The following is a 16,679-nucleotide window of genomic DNA, read 5'->3' on the forward strand; positions in this document are numbered from 1 at the left end:
TCATTTTCATGATCTATTAATTCTCTTCCTAATTCTGACACTTTGATTATAATATTAATCAACGTACCATCTCTACAAGGAATCCAGTGGAAAGAAATTCACAATTTGTATATTGCATATATTTTGGAGTTCAGAAAAGAATTTTGTTCAATAATCACTGAATGTCTCATTTTTTCTTTAATACGTAAAGCTAGCTACTATGTTTTATTCCTTAGTTTACTGATCTTAGTAAATATACAATCGACATCACAGCAATGTGCTTTTGAAATATTGAATCATGTTAATTCTTCATATGTATTGCAGTGTACAATCTCTCATTCATTGTAACAACTAATTTTTATTTTACCTGTTGAAACATAGTTGTATTAATGTAAATATATTTCACTTCAATGCTAACACTTAAGACTTAAGCATTTTTCATGCAACAAAATCCAATGAAAAAGCATCAGCATCTCTTTATTGTTTCATTCAACAATGACAATAAATTTTGAATTTTTGGAAGTTGAACATATTTTGAAAGAAGAAATATTGTCTTCAGTTGAATGTTCGCATTGAATGACTTTTTCACAGTATGTGCTGTTTATTCTCTTCTTCGGGTTCCCAAGAAAAGAAATTAAATAGTTCTGCTGGTTCTAAATTCCTGAAAAAATATTTGAGAATGTTGCGGTCTTAAAAGTGAAAAGCTAAGTGATCGTAAGTGATCAGTATTTTGTTCGAAAGAGCTTGATTCAAACATTTCGGACATTCACATTGTTATTCTGCTGTGTTACAAGGGGGGAAACCAAGTCACTTTCTTCGTCTGTAAAGTAAACATATGCCACTTCCAATTATTCATTAGTCAGCTAATTACCTACATTTGTTATTAAAAATTGCAATTCATCTAAATATTGGAATGACCTTTGATCAAATTAAATTTCTAATTATTTTTCATTCATGAATTGTTGGAGTTTTTTTTGTTTTCCATTCATCTATTCGTATTGAATGTAAATTTTACATGCTTTGACAATAGCGGAGGGTGTTTATTTGAAATTTGTCTTTGCATATACACTGCTGCCTCACAGTGCCAGGGATCTCGGTTTGATCCCATCCTCGGTGACTGTCTTTGTGTACTTTATCCATTCTCTCCAAGTCTATGTGACTTTGCTGTGGTTTCCTGCAACAATCCAAATATGTGCAGGTTAGGTGAGCTGGCCATGTTAAATTGCACATTGTGTTCAGGGATGTGCATGTTAGTCAGCAGTAAATGTCGAGGAATATGGTTGGGAAAGTGTTTGGCTGGGTTACTCTTTGGAGGGTCATTTTTTTCAACGAAATGACCTGTTACCACACTGTGCTAACAGGGATTCTACAATAGTTTAATTGTGTTTCTCTAAGCAATTCTAACTTTTTTAAAGTTGACTTTAGTTAATACCTTGAACACTTGATTATCAGTGTTCCGAAATCTTGTAAAATATCTCAATGTTTTTTTTAAATCATTGCTCACACAAAACACTAAACATGAGGCCACACAAAGGTCTTCATGACCATCTAATTACTGTTCAGTGGAATAATCAGAATAACTATCTGATTGTTCCTGAGATCAATCCCCACTGCCACAGTAAGGATCTGGTTATCATTCCCTCCAATAAATGCAGAAGTTGTCCTCTGGTATTTCAGTTCAGTAATTACACACGATACTGGTTGTTCAAAGCAGTGGTTATTCTTTATTATAAATGGCAAAGGATTCTAACAGAAGAGGTGTTCATATGTCCTAATGTGTTGCATGATCACAAACAATTTTCAGTCCAAATATTGCACAAAAAAGTGTAAATTTGGTTTTGTTCAACTGCCGAGGCGATCATTTTCAGTTCATGTCCATTACAAATATTTGGAGAAAGTGAGGAAAGTAGATGCTGGAGATCAGAGTCAAGAATGTGGTGCCGGAATAGCACAGAATGTCAGGCAGCATCTGAGGAGCAGGAGGAACCATGTTTCAGGAATAAGCCTTCATCGGGAATCTCCGGCTCCATGGATGCTGCCTGGTCTGCTGTGCTTTTCCACCACCACACTTTCGACATAAAAAATATTTGCTTATTTGAAACAAATACTCTCTGTTTCCTCTGCAATTTAAATTTACTGTGCTTTCTATTCACTCAAGTTCTCATTTTAATAGCTCCTCGTTTTCTTCTTAATCTGATACAAATCTCAAAACTCCGGGCACAATAAAAGCAATATGAATTATAAAGTAGCATCTGGACAAGAGAACCAATGAACAGCTACATAGACCTCTTGAACAACAAAGATATTAGAATGAAAAAGCAATGCCTTCCAAAAAAATCTCTGTACGTCTGTATCCTTTTTCAATTCAATAATCCTGCAAATAGCTTATAATTGTCAGTTGATCTCTCTTAATGACTATCTAATCAATGTCATTGTAAACCACTGATAAAATTGAAACATTTTATTTATTAAAATGCAAAGATTCATTCTCAATTCGTTATTACAACAGTAAGTGAACCATATTTTATCTGTCCGCTAAGGTCAAGTGACCAGTGGCCCATAATTGAACATTCTAAATATTCCTACAGCTGGGAAAAGCAGAGCTAAAAAAAAAGGTCAAACTAAAGGAAACAGTAGACAAAGTAACCAGCTCCAGAAAACAGTGGAAAGCCCGGTCAAAGAGCTCACAAAGGTTCGGGAGATCCTGTTACAACCAGCCCAAGAGCTGTGTTTTGGAGAGGTTGAAGCAGACTTCCTGGCACCTTGACTTCCAGCCAGTGCCTGAGCATCAGACACCTCACTTGAGAATGACGACAAGTGAAGGGTGTTTGCACGAAACCCATTGAATGCTTAGAATCCAGAATTTTGGTAAATGTTGTGAAACATTTCCCAGATCATGGAAATCAGCTCAACATTATTGAAATCAAAGTACCTGTAATGGTCTTCAAGACCACCTAATTACTGGTCGGTGAAAAACACTTTGTACGTACCTTATTGTTCTCAGGATGAATAATCATAGCAAACATCACAGTCTCACCAGATCCAAACATATGTAAGAGACACCTTATTATAATTTACACACTACGTCTTTCCCAGATTATTGATAACACCTTATTACTTATGCCTGAGGATACTACGTGCAACATGTATCGAGATGAAGCAAGTCCTGAATATAGGATTTTTTTTCTGATAGATTTCCAATCCAAAAATTATGATAAAAATGATATTGTGGTTGATTACATTGTCAACAGATCCCCATTAAACATATTTAACTGTTTATTCAGAGACAATATTGAAACAAATACGTTGATAAATGCTGTTGACTGTATGTTTCTGTGAAAATAAATCTTCCTTATTGACTTATTTTCATTATAATTCTGACTCAAATGTCTAAATATTGATGATATGAAAAATTGCATGAATTAAATACAATGCAGAATTTGTTCTTATTATATATTATATTTCTCCAGAAGAAAAGTAGAGAAACCAAGGATAGAAATCTTGAAGATCTGAGAATTGTGAATGACAAACCATTTCTGATCAACGTTCACTGAATGTCTAATGTCTTTCCATGTCATCATGCCAGAATTTTCATTCTCAGCTGACAGATGAAGAAATATCTAGTCAACATCAGAGCAAATCCATTTGGAAATATTGAATCATTTACTTTGCCAAAGTTCTAAAATTAATTATCAATTCATTGCCATTCCAAAAATCACATAGTAATTCAGTTTAGGTTTTGTAACAAACTTCGTCAAATTCACATGTTAATTTTATCCATTATTTCTTAGTGTCAATATTAAAATAATAATAATAGTTCTCTTATTCCAGGATAACACAAACACAAACTAATTAATGATTCCTTATCCAACACTCACAGATAATATCTGTTCCCTTCTCATTTGAATGTTCACAGAAATCATTGGATTAATATTCGGCCTTACATATTAAGAGACGTCTGATTATTTTACATCCAATAAATGCTGCTCATTTTTACACATGAAGGGCAGCTATATGAGATTTCTAACCATTTTTAAGTGTTGCTATGAAATGTTTTTAAGATTAATTGTTACTTATATCTAATATTTAAGAATTGATCAAATCCAGTATATCTAGCTTTAAGTGTGAAAATAAGGCTCAGTAACGTAAACGTATTGCATTGTACAGAAACCAATGGTAGCGAATAGTGATTTTTATTTCAATACTTGAATCTTAGTTGATTTACTGTTCTGGGCACGGCCTGCCCCACCTGGAATAGAATGGTCCAAATTGGCTCGTACAAAATACCTGACAATCAAAAACAGGCAGCCTACCTTAGAACTAAAACACAAGGTGTCAGGGGGTGATAAACTAGATTAACATTCTGTTCCAGCCTTAAATTAAAAGAAAGCACACTACCAATGGACCTACTCCAACGCCAGGACGACAGCATTCCTGACATTTCTTGATAAGAGCATGCCGACATACAGACAAATGACCAATCCTGATCTTCATAAATGAAAGGATAATTGTCCCAGTAAATGACTAAACAGCAGCTGTAGGGTGCAGCCCAGTTAACTCACGAAGCAGCTATCATGACAACAGAAGAGTTCATTTGTCAGATATAGTTATTATTTTACAGTTACTCAGAATATTAAACATAGGTTCTAATTACAGATTCTTGAGTATAATAGGGGAAATTTGCAATGTAAGTTTGATATATGTAACCAATGCCGACTAAAACATTATAGAAAAGCATTTAGAACGAGATTTGAAGTTAGCTAGTTTTAGGAATTAACTTCACGGTATGATGTTGATTGCTCATTAATTATAAAGTCCTGAAAGAACGAGTAGCTGTATAATTTTACACAATATAACGAACTTGATAAAATAAAATATAATGAATAGCAGAACTCAAAATGTCCCAGCTGATAAGGTATCCTGAGAGGCCCGAGGGAGTTCAGGAATAGCTTTGGAATCTAAGTCAATAAGATACATGGAAAGATCCCAATAGGAATCTGGGGATGTCCATTAGAATGCCCATCTGCGATTATGTGTTTCAATTGGGTGGCTGGATGAGGAGGGAAGGGCTGTAACCACATTGCATGTGGCCATTGTGATGCAGAAAGTCCATAAAAATGCTGCTTTTTACTGTACATGTTACAGTGTGTTATGGATCTCCCTTCCGAGATGGGCTTCCGGGGATGATCCCTTCATTAACTGGTTGCTGCATGAGTAAACATCTTCCACATGGCTGAGCTCAGATTGCCTCCTGAGTCCTCATTCCCTGCCAGTGAAAACAATTCTACAGCTATGATGACATTTCAATTCAACACATACATTTATTGTGTTTGAAATGATTACATTCAGAGCGATATAATTTTCATGATAAAATTGCTTTACATTTACTATTTTTTGGTGTACAACAAAACATTTCAATTATATCCGTTTGTTCTTTTGTTCAACCAACACTAAGCTTTAAATTATTGTGAAGACTCCAATGGGGGGAAACGTGAACGAGTCTTCAGCTCAAATTTCATATGAAATGACTGTTTCCTTTTTTCAAACAAATTGCCCTACAAAATTATTTTTATTTTCATTTCATAATAAGAAAAAAATTGCTTGGAAATGTTGACAATTCTCCTTTTCCTCCCATATTAGATGTCAGTGAACAATAATCACACAATTATGAGAATTCCTTTCCGTATCAAATGTCGGTGACCCTGTGTTTTGTTCACAATAATAGTCACTCTCATGGCCTAATTCTTTTCCTCCTAATTCTGAAATAAATATCAGAACATTTATTGTGGTAAAAATTACATCAACAAAATTGACATGACTCTTCAAGAAAACTATTGGAAGCATATAAATCTTGCATTGCCTGCATTTTTAAACAAAATCATTTTTTTCAATTGCTGCTGAATGATTTTTTCACATCATACAGCTAAGTTTTATGCTTTAAGTTTCAGTTCCTTAATCTTAATGAATATCCAATCAACTTCAGAGCAAAGTGTTTTCAAAATATTAAGTCAATTTATCTGTCAGGATTCTAAAAGCAATTATCAATTACAATAATTGCACAGCAATTTAACATAGACTTGGTAAAAATGCAGTGTTTTTTTGAAAATGTCATTCATTATTTCTTGTTGTCAATGCTACTATATTAATACCTATTTGTTCAGGCCCATACACATACCAAACGACCAATAATATCCCTTGCAAAATTCTTTGTAAATATCTGATTTTTGCTCAGGTGAAATATAACAATTATCTCAGCCTTTGAAATTCAGAGAACTCCAATTACTTTTCCCTGCGATATTACTCTTCATTTCTACATATTACTCAGTCTAATATCACGATGAGATATCTCATTATTCTCAAATTCACGAATATATATTTTTAAAATCCATTTGTTGCTAATATATCTTATATCTAATAATTGTGCAATCTAGTAAGGGCTAAAAATGTGGAATTATGCTTCTGTACAATAAATACTGCAAGGACATTACAGTGTACAATCTCTCAATCATTGTGAATGTTGTATTTATTTTAAACTTGGAAACATTTTTGAATTGATTTGATTATAATTTACTTTGATTCTGACACTTACTGTATATCCAATCACAATATCAGTAGATTATTTGGAGGTATCATCGTCCATTCCAATAATCACAGTATCTGCTATATACTTTCTTCTAGTCACTCATAGCAAAATGTATCTAATTCCACTCAATCAAGATTCCTGAGAAAATATTTGAGAATGTTGCAGTCATAAAGCTGAAATATGCAGTCATGATAATCATTAACTTTCTCTTGTTCTGTAGATCTTAGTTAAAACAACACAGAATTTTATGCTCCACTGCTATAAGTATGAGAAAAGATCAATTACTTCTCAGTAAAATAAACAAATGTCACTTGCTATTATTTATCAATTTTTGGTCAGTTTATGAATTGTGTGAGATTTGTTTTTAGCTTTCCAGTCATCTATTTATATTGAATGTGACATTGAAATGGTGTGAAAATATCAGGGTGTGTTCATTTGAAAGTTAAATTTGCATATCTGTCACTTATCCCATTGATTGCATGATGGTTTAAGAACGTTTCGTTCAGCAATCCTCGTAAATATCAAAAACTGTCTGATTTTAAATCAGATCATTCGCACCCAATTATCACTCTGTTCCTAATTCATGTAAATATCTCAATTTTATCGAACAAATGTTCATACTAAACAATACCCATAAAACAACACAAAGACTTTCATCACCATCTGATTATTGTTCAGTAGATTAACCTGAGTAAGTACCTTATTGCTCCTGAAACCAATGACAACAGTAAGCATTTGTTTACTATTCTATGCAACAAGTGCAACTGTTATCTTCTATTTCAGTTCAGTAGTTAAAGATGATTTATGTTGCTTAAAACAATGCTTCCAATTTATCACGATATTGACTGTAATACAATCATGTAAACAACAAACGTTTTGTGATTCTAAAAATCTTTAAGATGGCTTATTTTAAATTTGTGTGCAAGAGATATTTCAAATTACAACCGTTTTTGTTGTATAATTCAGCAAACCTAAGTTTTGAATTTGGGAAAGTCTCCATTTTTGCAAAATGGAAGTAGTTTTCAGTTTATATAACACAGTAAATGACTGGGTTTTTTTCCAAATCATGTGCTTTGCAAAATGATTATTGGTTTCATTTAATTGTAAGAAAATAACTGTTTTGAACATGTTAATTCTTTTTGTCTTTTCTATTCCAACATCACTGTACAATAATGAACAATTATTATAATTCTTTTATGTACCAAATGTCACTGACTGTATCATTTGTTCACTTTCATGCTCACTTTCATTATCGATTAACTTTCTTCCAAATTCTGACACAAATGTCTGAACTCTGACCATAATATTAATCATCTCAATTAAAATAACATGTCTCTATGATGAAACCATTTGATAGAAATTCATATTTCTTGTGTTACCTTCATTTTTTAGTAAAGAAAGAAAAAAAATTTCTATAATCACTGAATGGCTCATTTTTTCTTCAATTCACAAAGCTAGTTACTATATTTTATTCCACAATTTACCAATTTTAATAAATATCCAATCAACATAACAGCAAATATTTTGAAATATTGAATCATTTTAATTGCTCGTATAGCAACATTATCAAGTCATTGTCATGATAATAATTGTGCAATTATTTAAGAAAGTCGTTTGAACAAGTAAAGTGAGATTCACATTTTAATTTAACCAATTGTTTCTGAGTACCAACACTGCAATATGAAACTTTATTTTCAGGTCAAGTTTCCCACAATGGATCCAAGGACTTCCTATCCAACATTAATTGTGAATGTCTGATGTTTGCTTATTTGAATGATCTCTGTAATCACAGAATTTAAATTCACAGACCTGCAATTACTTTTCATTGCAATAATTCCTGTTTGTTTGCACATATTCCTCAGTCAAATAGCAAAACGAGATTTCTCATTATTTCTAAATTCATTGATCGAATTTTATAATTCAGTTGTTGCTCATACCTAATAATTATTCAATCCAGTACGTGCTGTGAACATGGAATTACAGCTCTTTACACGAATAACTAATATAGTGTGCAATCTCTCAATCATTGTTAATATTAATTCTTATTTTACCGGCAGAAACATAATTGAATTCATTTAAATATATTTCACTTTGATGCGAACATTTACTGTATTTCTAATCATCATAAGATTTAAGTATTTTTCATGACACAAAATCATGTAAAATTCCTGCGTTTTGTTAAGTCAAATGAAAAAGAATTAACATTTCTGTATTGTTTCATTAAACAATGAGAATGCATTTTGAATTTTTCGAAGTTGAGCATTTTTGCAAAGAAGGGATGTTGTCTTCAGCTGAATAATCACATTGAATGACTAATTCACAGAATCTGCTGTTTATTCTCTTCGAGTTCCCAAGCAACCAAATTAACTAATTCTGCTGGTTCTAAATTCCTGGAAAGTATTTGATGTTGTTGCAGTCTTAAAGATGAAGAAGTCAATGTGATTTTACTGATTTTTTTTTATTGGGAAGAGCTTAATTCAAACATTTCAGGCACATGAATTGCAATTCTGCAGTGTTACAAAGATGAAAAGCAAGTCAATTTCTTCATCAGTGAAGAAAACAAATTTCACTTCCCAAGTTAGCCCTTTCCCAATTTTGTAATTAAACAATGCAATTCATCCGAATATTGTTGTGCCCTTTGATCATATTAATTTTCTAATTATTGTTCATTCATGATTTGCCAGGGATTTCTATTTTTCGTTTTCAATTCACCTATTCGTATTGAATGTAAGATTGATATGCTTTGGCAACATCAGAGAGTGTTCATTTGAAATTTGACTTTGCACGTCTCTCACTTATCTCATTTCTTGCATGGGGGCTGGGCATTGAGAACAGAGGATCAGTGGTTAGCACTCGTGTCTTACACTGTTATGCACTTGGGTTTGATTCCATCCTCGGCCACATGTTTGCGCGGAGTTTGCATGTTCTGGTTTTCTCCCACAATCCAAAGATATGCAGGTTAGGTAAATTGGCCATGCTAAGCTGCACGTTCTGTTCAGGGATGTATAGGTTAGGTACATTAGTCAGTGATAAATGTCCAGTAATCTGAGAGCAGAATGGTGCTGAGTGGACTATTCTTTGGAACGTCAGTGTAGACTTGTTGGGCCAAATGGCCTGTTTCCATACAGTAGGGATTCCATAAACTTAGAATTGTGTTTTGCTAAACAAAACTGACATTTTTTTAAAATGTTGCATTTAAAACTTATCTTTAACTGTTAATTGTCAATCTTGTAAAATATTTAAATGTCACTGAAATCAATGTTCACACAAAACCCTGCACATTAAGCCACACAAATATCTTCATGACCATCTAATTACTGTTCAGTGGAATAATCACAGTAAAATTTTATTGTTTCTGAGATCAATCACCATTATCACATAAAGGATCTGGTTATCATTCCCTCCAATAAATGCAATCGTTGTCCCTCTGATATTTCAGTTCAGTAGTTATACACCATACTGGTTGTTCAAAGCATGGTTATACTTTATTATGGATGGCCAAGGGTTCTAATGGCAAGAGATGTTGTTTGATCTGATTTGTTACATGTTCTCAAACAGGTTTTCACTATAGATATTGCAAAGAAATGTGTTAATTTGGTCTTGTTCAACTGCTGATGCGAACATATTCAGTTCGTGTTCATTAAACATATTTGGAGAAAGTGAGGAAAGCTGTAGCATTGGAAAAGGGCAGGCACATCCAAAGAGCAGGTGTATCAACCTGTCGGGCATTAGGCCATCATCAGAAAAGATTCCTGATGAAGGGCTCATGCCCAAAACGTCTATTCTGCTTCTCCTCGAATGCTGCCTGACCTGCTGTGCTTTTCCAGCACCACTCTCTTTTGACATTAGAAATATTTGACTGAATGTTCAGAGATAATATTAAAAGTTGCCTCGATCAATTTAATTTACGGTGCTTTCTATTCACTGAAGATTCCATGTTAATTCTTCCTCTTTTTCTTCTTAAATCTGATGCAAATTTCAAAATACGAACACATTAGAATTCACATGAATTATAAATTTGATTTCTCGACAAGAAAACCAGTGAAAGGCGATATAGAATTCTTGAAAAGCCTACACATTTGAATGAAAAAGCAATTCCTTCCAAAAAATGTTTGCACGTCTGAATCTTTCTTTCAATTCAATAATCCTGCAAATAGTTTATAATTGTCAGTTGATCTCTCTGAATGAGTACCTAATCAATGTCAATGTAACCAGCTGAAACATTAACATCAGATTGATAACTGGGTGTTAAAGACCTTATTTGAAGTGAACAAATGTTTGGAATTTACTTGAATTCCACCAAAAAACATTCTTGAATCATAATGCAAGAAATGAGATATGTGAGAGATGTGCAAACCTTATTTTTAAATGAACGAACTCCAATATTTTCAAAGCATTTCAATCTTATGGTCAAAATGAACAGGTGAATGGAAAAATAAAAACAAGTATCTGACAATTCATAAACTGAACAACAATTACAAATTCACTTTGATCAAAGGACAGAGTAATATTTAGATGAATCAACAACATTTAGTTACAAAGTAAGCAATCAGCTGACTGACAAGTAATAGATGGTAGAGTTTGTTAGTTTACTGAAGAAGGTATCAACTTTATTTCAAATTTATAGCATGAGAGAATAATGTTTAATGTGTTTCAATTGTTTGGACTTGCCCCTTTGCAACAAAAAAAAGATCAATCTAATTACTTAGACATCGTAATCTTGAATTCTGCAACATTTTCAAATATTCTCCAGGAACTTATAAGCGACAGAATTAGATACAGGTATCCCCACTATCCGAAAGTAAAGTGTTATTATGAAACCTTACATAATCTGAAAAGGCCTTAGTCGAAGAAGCATTAATTTATATGGGAAACATGTCCTCTTTTTTCGTAAAAGTGAAAATCCTCTTCAGATTTCTTTCAGTTAGAGAAAACAGGGACAGATGAAAGTCTTTTGTAAAAGCAAAGTGGCTGAAGCGAATTTTCCAACACATATTTCTTGGTAACCTGGTAATCTGATAAGTATCAGATTTTGTGATGATTGATATAATAGATAAAAGCAGATCTAATGTTGTATTGAATAGCAATTCAATCTGTGCTTAGGTACTCTCTAATCAACATTCAGATAGCTCTTGCTATATTTCTGTTGAAGGTGTGATTTGAAACCTTCCCTCGGGTCTAGTAATAGAGACACTGCCACAGCTCCACAGGCTCCTTTCGTAATGTTCCCACTCAGGACGGCAGGACTGCAATATTGTGTTTCATGCGGTTTCTCAAATGAAAACTAATCAGCCGTTTATTGTTGTAATTTGAATGGGAATTAATTAGGTAGTTTCTGTGTGTAATGGACTGGAAATTGAACAATATTTTACAATAACAATAGAATAAATGAATGATACTCTTAAATAAACAGGAATCTCATGACAATTCTTTGAAAGACAAATTGACAAAACTGCGTGATCATTGTACTTTGATTTAAAAATGCATCATTCAATGTGAATATTCAGTTGAAGACAATTTCCCTTCCATTCAACAACGTACAACTTCCACAAATTCAAAATGAACAGTCATTGAAAAAGGAAGGAACAAGCAGATGGTAATTCTATTTTCTGTACATAAACGTGCGATGAATTTTAAGTTTTATATATGTAAAAATGAAACTCTTATTGTGGTTTGAAATACAATAAACATTAGCATGATGTGAAATATAATCAAATCAATTCAACTGTGTTTTCTCAGTTAAAATACAGTTCAATATTCAAAGTAATCGAGTGATTACACTGCAATATCTTTACATTAATTCAGTACTGAGGCGTAATTCCACATTTATATCCCTTATAGTGAAGCAAGCTTGTGCCAGGAGTCTGAGAGGGTAGGGGAGGTCCTTAATGAGTACTTTGCTTCAGTACTTACGAGTGAGTGGGACGTTGTTCTTTGTGAGGACAGCGTGAAACAGGCTGATATGGTCGAACAGGTCGATGTTAAGTCTGAGAATGTGCTGAAAATATTGAAAAGTCATGGGGATAGATCAGTCCCCTGGTCCAGAAAGGATATAACTTAGGTTGTTATGGGAAGGGAGGCAAGAGATTACTGTACTTTGGCAATGATCTTTGCATCCTCACTGTCCACCGGAGTCAGACCAGATGATTGGAGGGTGGCAAACGTTATTCCCTTATTCAAGAAAGGCAATTGAGATAATCCTGGGAATCATCGATGAGTCAGTCTTACATCAATTGTAGGCAAATTATTGGAGAGGATTCTTAGAGATAGGATTTATGATTATTTGAAAAAGCATTGATTGATTAGAGATGGTCAGCATGGCTTTATGAGTGGCAGGTTATGCCTCACAAGCCTTATTGAAATATATGAGGATGTGAAAAGCACATTGGTGAGGACAGAGTAGTGGATGTGGTGTATATGGATTTTAGCAAGGTGTTTGATAAGGTTCCCCATGGTAGGCTCATTTAGAAAGTAATGAGGCATGGGATACAGGGAAACCTGCCTGGTTAGATAATAAATTTGCTGGCCCATAGAAGACAGGGTGAGATTACATCGATAGTTTTCAGCTTGGAGCACGGTGACCAATGGTGTTCTGAAGGGATTATTTCTGGGATCTCTGCTCTTTGTGATTTTTACAAATGACCTGGATGATGAAGTGGAAGGGTGAGCTAGGAGGTTTGCCAATGACATGAGGGTTGGTGGAGTTGTGGGTCGTGTGGAGGGCATTGGTAGGTTGCTAGAGGACATTGACAGTATGCAGAGCTGGGCTGAGAAGTGGCAGATGGAGTTCAACCGGGGAAAATGTGAAGTTATTCATTTTTGAATTTCAAATTTGAATGCATATTTTCAGATTAAATGCAGGATTCTTGGCAATGTGGAGGAACAGTGGGATCGTGGGGTCCACGTCCATAGATCCCTCATACCTGACATCCAAGATGATAGGGTTATTAAAACGGTGCATGGTGTGTTGGTTTTCATTAGCAGGGAGATTGAGTTTAAGAGTGATGAGGTTATGCTGCAGCTCTATGGATCCCTGGTGAGACTACTCTTGGAATATAGTGGTTGGTTCTGATCAACTCATTACACATTGGATGCGGATGCTTTAGAGAAGGTGTAGATGAGATTTATCAAGATGTTGCCTGGACTGGAAGGCGTGTCTTATGAAGAAAGGTTGAGGGAGCTGGGGCTTTGATCATTGCAGTGAAAGAGGATGAGAGTTTACTTGATAGCTTTGAGTAAGATGATGAGAGGCATAGATGGAATGGATAATGAAAGACGTTTCCCCACAAAATGCATAATTTTAAGGTGAATGGGGGAAGTTGTGGGGAGATGTCAGAGATGTTTTCTTTATAGATAGTGGTGGGTGCGTGGAATGCACTGCCAGTGGTGGTAGTAGATTCAGATCCATCAGGGACATCTAAGCAATTCTTGGATAGGCACATGAATGATAGTAAATGAAGGGCATGTTGGTTAGTTTGATCTTAGAGGAGGATAAAAGGTCGGAACAACATCGTGGCCAAAGGGCCTGTACTGTGCTGTACTGTTCGATATTCTATGGACGGAAATGAACATTTATATATTAGCAACATATAGATTGTCAAAATTGTATTAGCATACTTAAGAATAATGATAAATTTCATCTTGCTATTTGACTATGCTATATGCAAAAATAAACAAGAATTGTTGCAGGGAAAAGTAATTAGGTTTTTCTAAATTTATAAGGCTGGGATTACACAGATCATTCAAATGAGCAAAAGTCATATTTTTAACAGTGCATGTTGCATCAGAAATAATGGATTCTTTAGTAGGTGTGTTGATTGGAAATAAAATGGATTTTTATATTACTTTATAGGTACGAGGGAAGATTGGATTAAATTCAAATATAAACTTCACTGTAGTTGTTAGCAAGATAAACTAAACCATATAATAATTATTGTCATGCAAATTCTTTAATAATTACTGTTAGAATCCTGAAAAAATGATATACTGTACCATTTTTCAAACAGTCAATAAATTAAATTGTGAACCTCAGTATACTTATTACCCAGACCAATTATTATGCAATTATTGTAATGGCAATGACTTAATAACTAATGCTAAAACCTAAAAAGATACATTGGTTCAATACTTTGTAAGCATGTTGCTCTGAAATTGATTGGATATTTATTAAGATCGGTAAACTGAGGGATCAAATAGCTCGCTTGATAGAATTGAAGGGGAAAAAAAAGTGTTTATTGAACAGGATTGTTTTTGTTTAAAAATGCAGTTGATGCAAGAATAATATATTTTCCTCCATTGGTTTTCTTGTAGAGACATGTCCTTTTAAAAAAAAATATCATGAGTCAATGTTGACACTTGTGTCAGAGTCTGCAAAGTGGAGAGTAAGAGAGAAAGGATTTTTTTAAAAGGAGAAAAGAAAGGAACTGGCGAGAAGAGGAGTTCCAACTGTAGTGTCTCACTCTGCTAACATCTTATTGGGTGAACTGGAACGCAGACTAGTCAAGCAACAAGCTGACACAATCATATGCACAGAATCATAGCTTACAATGACTTAGACACCATCGTCACCATCCTTGTATGTCCTGTCCCACCGGCAGGACATGGATGTAACTGAAATGCTGGAACATGCAGGGTAATGGACTGAGATCTGCAGAATGTGATCAATGTGATTTATTTGACACGTCTCCAGAATATTAAACTCCAGTCCAATTTGAAAAGTTACGAGCGTCATCAGACTTTAACGACAAATGTCAGAAAAAGAAATTATCAGAAAGGTACAGCACAGTTTGAGCCCATTTGGCCAATCCTGAGTATGTGTTGGCTGTAAACACCCCAGGCTTTACAGCTTTTTGTACTCACCATTGAGAGCAACAATTTCAGACTGTACTCTGCCCTCTATGCTTTTATAATCTGTTTTTAACATATTCCTTTGACAGCTGCACACCTTGTTTCCTTGTTTCTTTCCCAGCCCTAATTCTATCCCCCATGACCTTGGGGGGTCGACCATTTCTGCTGTTTAATCTCTCCTGCCTTCGGCGGTGTGACAGAGTGTCTTGATGTCCTTGTCTCACCCCCACCTTGCTCACAACCTGTTACATTTCTGATGGTTCCTAGACCTCTGTAACTATCACTGCGCCCCCTGGGTCAATGGCACGAGTTTTGAATTCTCTTCCTCCTGAGATAAATCAGAAATCTTTCCGGTTGCAGTTTCCCCCTGATTTTATTTTGAAAAGCAGAGCATTTGTGTCAGAGTCATTTGTGACCCTCCCACAGATGTGTAACGTTACTGGATTGGCTATGCTAACATGGTCGCAGTGTGCAATTTAGGTGGGTTGGGCTAGCCATGGTTAATGTGGGGATATGGGGGTAGGGTGGGTGAGCAGGTCATTGCAGACACGATGGGCAGAATAGACTCTTTCTGCACCCACTAGATTCTGTGATTCTAACTAGTTGCGAGTGTTGTCCCATTTTCCTCATGCCAGGTTCATTCAACTCACACATATGATTCTTTGGGTGCTCACTCACTCCTTCCCTTCAGTTTTACATCAATTTCACACTGTATGTGAGGGTGGGAATGGATTTGTAAATATAAATACTCCAACCGAAACCCGTCACAGGTCAGGAGCTGTTTCTGCTCCTTTCATCACTCACAAGGAACAGGAAAGTAAAGGTTCAGTCACAAATCCTAAAGGAACATAGCGGTTATAATCACCAGGAAAGGCTGAACAGCTCAAAACGCTTTTCTCAAGAAAAGAGGAGGCTCAGAGACAGCCTGGTACAAGTAGAAAGCTTTGTGTTTGTGTTTTCAGAGATTTGTGGTTGAAGTCATTGGGTTGGAAGCATGCTTCATTGCACTAGATCATCAAAGGTGCTATCTAAATGTGCATCTTTCTATCTATCTATCTGAGTTAACAATCAGATGGACAGGTCATTGTCTGAGTATCTTACCAAATCCCTGATTGAATCTGCCTCCCCCCACAATCTCAGGTGCCTCACCACTCACTGTGTCACGGAGAAACTCTGCCGTTACAATGAGAACTGTCTTTGCTGTCACCTCTCCTCGTGTTTCCGCCTCATCCCCACTTCCCTTCATTAAATCCCAGCTGCCTCTAGTCCA

Source organism: Chiloscyllium punctatum, chromosome 24 (assembly GCF_047496795.1).
Source record: "Chiloscyllium punctatum isolate Juve2018m chromosome 24, sChiPun1.3, whole genome shotgun sequence".
Taxonomy (NCBI): domain Eukaryota; kingdom Metazoa; phylum Chordata; class Chondrichthyes; order Orectolobiformes; family Hemiscylliidae; genus Chiloscyllium; species Chiloscyllium punctatum.